The sequence below is a fragment of the Canis lupus genome, chromosome 1, assembly GCF_011100685.1.
Source record: "Canis lupus familiaris isolate Mischka breed German Shepherd chromosome 1, alternate assembly UU_Cfam_GSD_1.0, whole genome shotgun sequence".
In the NCBI taxonomy this organism is placed as follows: domain Eukaryota; kingdom Metazoa; phylum Chordata; class Mammalia; order Carnivora; family Canidae; genus Canis; species Canis lupus.
In genome coordinates, this window is record NC_049222.1 from 116,119,521 (window position 1) to 116,127,824 (window position 8,304).

Below are 8,304 nucleotides of genomic sequence, written 5' to 3' on the forward strand. Positions count from 1 at the left end.
CTCCTAAAGGAGGGGTCACAAGTTGTTTAGCAGAGTTGGGGAGGCACTGTGCTGATGTTCTTTTGAGAAGGGGGAGGCTGAACCTTCTCGGGCAAATCTTGTTTTTATTCTTTTAGGTCTGAATTTGGGGCAAATCTTGTAGAGATTGAAGCGCTAAGACTAACCTTTCAACATTCACACTGAGAAAGGCCCAGGAGATAAGTTGGGGTGGCAAAGTGGTAGACAGGTGGACAGCAAGAAAATATAACCCAGATGGAGAAGAGACAACACCCCTCAGAAATCAAGGCAAAATCCCAAAGTCTCTTTCCCCATGGTATCAGCAGGATGTGGATTCCCCTCCTACTTCCACAGGAGTGCAGTGCAGTGCAGGTGAAGGACAGCAGAGCTGTGGGGACGAAAATTTCTTCACTCCATTCAAATGCACACCCAGATACATGTGTGGCACCTCCTGGCATGCTGCCCCACTGGATAAGTTCAGTGCTTCTCCAAGCACAGTATATATTTATTTCAGTTGAGACATGCAGCCTATATGGCACTTGCTGATTTGGTTTTGATCTCATGTCATGGTGATAATCGAAACGACCCTTAACAGTTTAAAATTCTTCAGCTTGCAGGTATGTGATTGTAAGATAGTATTATAGTGTATGTATTAGTCTTAGTTACCTGTGATAGTTTGGTTATCTTTTACATAAACTATTGAGAATGTTTTTATAACTATAGATAATAGAGAAACCACTAATCACTTTAAAATCCTCCCATTTTCTGGTCCACAGCTAGACTGGACCTCCCATCAGTGAGGAGCCCTGAAGGTTAAAATAAAAAAGCAAGTATTCCTTTAAACCTCTCCTCTATCTTTCTCTCCCAATTTATTCTTTGATTTTTGTTCACATCATGTTAAGGGGTTATGATTGACTTGTTTAGACTCCAGGATAGAAAATGCCCCCCCAAAAAAAGAAAATCCAGCTGAAGATTCTAAACATATCACAAGAGTTGCCTGATTTTGTTTTGTTTTGTTTTGTTTATTGCCAGTTTTTGATTGCAGGTACCCCCTGAGGGAATAGTCCTGATTCCTTGAGTAGTTTCCAGATCCTATACACCTCTTCTGTTCCCAGGAGCGATTCTATTGGGGTGGAAGACCTGATCTTGGTATTTTTGTTTCAGTCCTTTGTGACAAGTTATAAAGATAATTTTCCACCCCTAGCTGTAAAGTGCTCTTGATGGAAACTTAAAGTTCCTTCGGGGGATTAAAATCTCTTTTGGATTACCCTATTTCCAAAAGTTTTAGTTGTTAGATTTCTCTTGAATGTTCATGAAAAAGTATTTCATATTTCTCATGAAGATTCATTCTCCTTTTTTAAACAAGATTTTATTTATTTATTCATGAGAGACAGAGAGAGAGTGAGAGAAAGAGAGAAAGAGAGGCAGAGACAGGCAGAGGGAGAAGCAGGCTCCAAGCAGGGAGTCTGACGCGGAACTCGATCCCAGGACCCCAGGATCACGCCCTGGGCCAGAGGCAGGTGCTAAACCACTTAGCCACCCAGGGATTCCCAAGATTCATTCTCCTTAGAGAATTTTGAACTTTGTTTTCTTAAACATCCCAATTAGGTTGTCCCTTATTTATTTGAGAGAGAGAGAGAGAGAGAGAGAGAGAGAGAGAGAGCGCGAGCGCACCAGCAGGGGGAGGTGCAGGCAGAGGGAGAGAGAGAAGCAGGCTCCCCACTGAATAGGGAGCCTGACACTGGGCTCAGTCCCAGGACCATGGGATGATGACTTAGCTGAAGGTAAATGCTTAACTGACTGAGCCACCTAGGCATTTTTTTCCTTAAGATTTTATTTATTTGATATAGAGAGAGCACAAGTTAGCAGGGTGGCAGACAGAGGGAAAGGGAGAAGCAGGGGAGTCTGCTTAGCGAGAAGCCTAACACAGGGCTCAGTTCCAGGACCCTGAGATCATGACCTGAGCTAAAAGGTAGACGCTTAGCCAACTAAGCCATCCAGGCACCCCCCTGTTCCTGATTTCTAAATGAATATTAGAAGCAACTTAATCATAGGGCACAGCACAGAGTGACAGTACAGGGTACCTTCAACTCCATTGTGGAAATGAGGTTCTTGCTCTGTAAAGAAGCATTCTCACCATCTCAGCTTATTTACTTGGAGGTTCAATCTCTTACAGTTTGTACTTTAATGGAATCGGGGTGAAGGGAATTGGTGGAGAGGTGGGACTCTCTTTTTAACCAGCCAGTTTTGATGCTCGATGTTTATATATCATTTGTTCCTGAGTATGTTCCTGTTTCTGTTCTAATTTGTTCTGTGAACTGTCAGTGTTTTAACAAGTATCTTTGAAAAAGTTTTGTAAAACTAAGTAGTTTTTTTTGTTTTAAACTAAGTAGTTTTTATGTCAGCTCAACACCTACTAGTGTCGCCCCTGTTAAACCTGCTGCTATGTATAAAGATTTTATTTTTTTAATTTTTATTTATTTACGATAGTCACAGAGAGAGAGAGGCAGAGACACAGGCAGAGGGAGAAGCAGGCTCCATGCACCGGGAGCCCGACGTGGGATTCAATCCCGCATCTCCAGGATTGCGCCCTGGGCCAAAGGCAGGCGCCAAACCACTGCGCCACCCAGGGTTCCCCCTGCTGCTATGTATAAATAGGGCATGTCCACACCTGAATCTCCAATGCCCCCAGTGCTAGCAAGTGAAGGTACTCACCAGGGGTATCTATCACTTTCCTCCATCCACCTTTTCTATGTCCTTGTGTTCCTAACCTGCTAGATTCTGTTTCTCTCCAGAACCATTTCTCTCTCTATTGCTTTTCAATAGAAATATAATGCAAGCTGCATATGTATTTTTAAATTTTCTAGTAGCTATTTTTGAAAAATTAAAAAGGAACAGGTGGAATTAATTTTAACACTTGAATAACCCAGTATTTCCAAAATAGTATGATTTCAACATTTAACCAATATAAAACTTGTTATTGTGTTAATTGGCATTCTTTTTTTTTTTAAGATTTTATTTTTATGTGATCTCCACACCCAACATGGGGCTTGAACTCACAACCCCAAGATCAAAAGTTGCATACTCCATGAACTGAGCCAGTTAGGTGCCCCTTAACTGGCATACTTATGTCTTCAAAATCTGGAGTGCGTTTTATACCTACACTGTTTCTCAATTCGGACTAGCCATGATTCTAGTGTTCAGTAGCCACATATGATGAGTGGCTACATCATTGGACGTCAGAGCCCCAGGAAGTGATTTTATGTACACGCTCCATCTCTCTTCCTGCTTCCTTTCTTCTCATGGACCTCCAAACCCCTGGAGTCTGTGACTGTTGCCTGCCTTTTTCCCCTCTTTCCGTTTGCTGTGTTCCTTTTCTGATATAGACTCATTTCCAGTTCCTTAACCTTCTGGACTCATTTTCTTCTGTCTTACTTTCCTTTGAGGGTCACAGTTTTTTCCTCTAACCCCCATTTCAGCCTTTAACTGTAAGAGGTGACATGCTTTTTTGTCTTGGTTGGGCATTTATTTGCAGTTACTTACTAATGATTATTTGTCACAACAGTTGAATTAGACACTTTCCTCATTTTTTTTCATGTATCTTTCTTGACAGATTTCCAAATTTATTTTATTTTTTAACAGATACCATTTATTTATTCATGAGACACACAGAGACATAGGCAGAGGGAGAAGCAGGCTCCATGCAGGGAGCCTGATGTGCGACTCAATCCTGAGACTCCAAGATAACACCCTGGGCCAAAGGCAGGGCCTCAGCTGCTGAGCCACCCAGGTGTCCCTCCAGATTAATTTTAGAGTTAAACTGGAATGCATAAATTTAGAGGTATATAGCACTGCTTACGTTTCTGCCTTGATATTTTACATGATTTTATTTATTTATTCATGAGAGACATAGAGAGAGGCAGAGACATAGGCAGAGGGAGAAGCAGGCTCTTTGGGGGGAGCCTGATGCGGGACTTGATCCCAGGACTCTGGGATCATGACCTGAGCCAAAGGCAGATGCTCAACCACTGAGCCACCCAGGTGCCCCTTTTCCCTCAATTTTTAACATAGCATATAGTTATATATATTTGAGGATATAAGATCTCACTCTTTGGTATTGCTTTGCCTCACTGAATATTTTTGATAGCTATTTTTATATCTTTTCTATGTATTTTAGCTTTCCGTTAAACTGATAGAAAATCTTGTGTTCTTTTATATGAAAAATAAAAAATTTATTTTTAAAAATTTCTGCTCAAGTGGTTATTTTTACCTAGTGTGGGTAACCAGCTGCAGAGCCTATCTGGGAACCGAATCTTGTAGTCCTGGGCACACTGGGGATACAAGAGGTCCTGAGTCGGCACACTGACTCTTGACCACATTGTTCTTCAGATACAGCTCCTTCATTGCCCTCTCCTTGAGTCAATAGCCTATTCTTTTACCTTTTGAAGTAAACATGTTTTTCTCTGCTTCCCAAAGTTAATCATTCCTATAGCCAATCTGCTAGCTCTCTTAATAAGAACTGGCAGAGACAAAGCCTTGGCATCAGTCTGAGTCACAGTCCCCCTGGCCCCCAGATTAAAATTCTTTGAGACTCTGAGTCTTTCCTTATATCATTGCCTCCAGACTATCCTGGATCCATGGCAACCTAGGGATTAGGAAAATCTCTAAAAATGGGCATTTCAATGATGTTCTTTCCTGTGCTATAATGGAATGTCATCAGGGAACAGGGTGTCAGATCTCAGTGAGGGAGGGTAGAAAGTAGGTATTCTGAGTGCCAGGATCACAGGTTTTCTGGAAGGTTTACATGGGTACACTGGTTGGGCCTGTCATGAGTGCTAAGGTCACAGGTTCCCTGGAAGGTTTACAGGATACACTGGTTGAGCCTGTCATGACCTGACTGAGCACTTCTTCAGCCGTATCTTTTATTTGTAGACATGATGCTGTCAATGCTCTTTCAGCATCTTGGAAGTTTATACACTTGAGGAGTTTGTACAGAGAAGCCCCTACATGTGGGCTCCAAGTCCCTTCTGCTGCTGCTTTGCTCTTAAGTACCTCCCCCTGACCTGGTGTTAGATCACAGTGTGGTCCTTGCTCCAGCAGCATCCCTGTTACTGGAAACATGTGAGAAATGCAGATTCTCAGGCCCCACACAAACAGTGAATTAGGAACTTGGGGTGAGGCCCAGCAATCTGTGTTTAACAAGTCTTCCAGGTGGGTTTGTTGCACCAACTTTTGAGAAGCATTGTATCAGATGATGTTTGAGTTCATGCTAACTTAGTCACAGACACATGTCTCTCACTGCCTGGCCTCTGCACAGGCATCTAGATCCTTTGGAATCCTCACTCCCCAGTGCCCTCTCCTGGACTTACTTTCTTTTCTTTATTTTTAAATAAAGATTTTATTTACTTATTTGAGAGAGCGAGTGAGAAGGAACACGACCTGTGGGAGGGACAGAGGAAGCAGCAGAGTCCTTGCTGAGCAGGGTGCCCAACACTTAACCCACTGAGCCAGCCAGACGCCCCATCTCCTGGACTTTCTATTCCCTATTTGAAGTCTGCTCTCCACAGCCTCTGCATTCCCTGGCTTTTGCTTCTAGTGAGTTCTGTGGTATATATATCCATGTCTGTAATACTGTGGGAGAAGTGGCCTGGGCTGGGATTGCGATCTACTGCTATGGGCAGTAGTGGTGTTCAGAAGGGAGATGATGTGTGTGTCTCACAAAATAGACTGATACCCTGTAACTGTTTTGTTTTTACTTCATCTCCTGTTGACTTCACAATGTGAGCACATTTTGTGTAAAACATCTCTACTGGGCAACCACGGTGGCACAGCGGTTTAGCACCGCCTTCAGCCTAGGGCGTGATCCTGGAGACTCGGGATCGAGTCCCACATCAGGTTCCCTGCATGGTGCCTGCTTCTCCCTCTGCCTGTGTCTCTGCCTCTCTCTCTCTAGCTGTGTCTCTATGAATAAATAAATAAAAAATCTTAAAAAAAATCTCTACTGAGTGATGCATAAGTATGTTATTTATGTGAACATATAACACATGTGGATAAACTCCCCTTACCTTTCATTTATTGATCCATCACATCTCTGTGGTGTCTAGCTGATTCCTCTACCTTATTTTCTGTCACTGTACCCATCTCTACTTGAATGTATATTAAATATTTTATTATAATAATATACAAATATTATGTTTGTGTTTTTTTCTCTCACTGTGGAGCCTCCTCCCTGCTGGAGCTTCAATGTGGGACCGGTAGGTGTCCGGGCCCTTTGGGAGGCACTAGCTTCTTCCTAACCTCTCCGGCTCTGCCTTGTCTGGCCAACTCTTTTGGAACAGAAGGTGTTGCCCGCCACCCTGTGGCTGCAGGTGACATAGCAGAAGTATGGGCAGGTATGAACCTGAGTTTCCACAGAAGTAGATTTAATTGCTGTCTCTTTCTAAGGATAGGATTATGCTCGTTTTCCTCATCTCCCTCTTGAGGGGCTGTTTGCCTTGCTTATTTACTCCCCATATGCCTATAACTTGCTAATGTCACCCACGACATAAATCTCATAGGCATTTTGTGATTGTGCATAGGATGGGAAAGGTTCTACCCTGGACTCTGTCTTGTGTTTTTTATTCACTGTCAATCCCTGAATATACTTTCCAAAGGTGTCTGTCATCTTCCTTTCCATCTAGCCATGATCTTTGTGTACACACCTCCTAGAGGACTGCCTCTCTGTAATGATTTTATGTACAAACCTCACTTCTTCCTCCCTCGTGCAGCCCCATAAGTGCCCCAACTCCTCATCTGATTTTTTCTTCCCTCTCTCACATCCTACTTTCCTGTTAGTTTTCTGACCTGAAAGTCTAGCTCCTTCATTTTCTGCCTTAATTTCTTTTTAAAATATTTTATTTATTTATTTATGAGAGACACAGAGAGAAAGGCAGAGACATAGGCAGAGGGAGAAGCAGGCTCCCTGTGGGGAGCTCGATGTAGAACTCGATCCCAGGATCCTGGGATCACACCCTGAGCCAAAGGCAGATGCTCAACCACTGAGACACTCAGGTGTCCCCATCTGCCTTAATTTCTAAGTCACAGATTACTTTCAGCCTAAAAGTTTCCCTCTCACTGCCATTTTTATTTATCATCATTCATTGGAAATTAACTTTTGATTATTTGACTCATTGGTGATTTAGACTAACCCCTGCTGCCCCCATTATGTAGTTTTGTCCTTCTCTTTTTGTGATCATTTTTATTTAGACTTCTGGAGTTTTAAATTTTATTTATTAGAGAGAGAGGGAACATGTGAAAGAGAGAAAAAGAGCCCAAGTGTGGAGGGCGGGGGGAGGCAGAGGGAGAGGAAGAAGCAGCCTCCCCACTGAGCAGGGAGTCCAACATGGGGCTCGATCCCAGGACCCTGAGATCATGACCTGAGCCAAAGGCAGATGCTTAACCCTGAGATGCCCCAGAAGTTCCTTCTATAGATATGTACAGACCTTATCTTTTAAAGATATCTCTGTGTATCAGAGTAATCTCATTCTGCAGGTTTAGACCTGAAGTATTTTCACTATTGTTTCTTCCAATGATTTTATAGATTGCAGGTCAATGCCTTCTTCGACTCATCAGTAACACAGCAGTTTGCTGGCTTTTAATTTCAAAGACTAGGTCTTCAAATTTTTCTCTTTGATTTTTATCTGATGTTAATTTTAACCAGACATATTTCTAGATGGGCATAACTAGATTTATTTCTCCACTGTGTTCATAATTTAAACGGATTTTCACATCTCTGAGCCTCAGGTGCAGATAGGAGTGTGGGAAATAGAACTCCTCAAAGCACAGAGATGACATCTCAAAGCTCTGAGATTTATTAAGCAAAGTCAGGTCCAAGATAAAGGAGTTCCACACCCTAATTCCAATTGGGTTTTTCCCCACACACATCAAAGCTATTCTAAGACACCAGCTGGGTGTCCTACATTTCAACCCAATTCTGAACTCTTCCTGGAGATAACATCACATGCCACAGGTTAAGGGCTCAGTCCTACAAGATTGCCTCTCACACTATTCAAGATGTGAATCACAAGTCCAGGTTGTCAACAGGGCCTTGACCAACTTCGTATAGATTGGAGGCTCCAAAAACCCCCTCTTCTGGTTCATTTAATTTGCTAGAAGGTTCACAGAATTCAGAGAAATATTTTACTTAACTAGATTACCAGCTTTATTATAGATTATGTAGCTCAGGAACAGGTATGGGGTAGGGTCACAGAGCTTTCATACTCTGAGTGCACCACTCTCCCTGAATCTCCACCAACCTGGAAGTTCTCT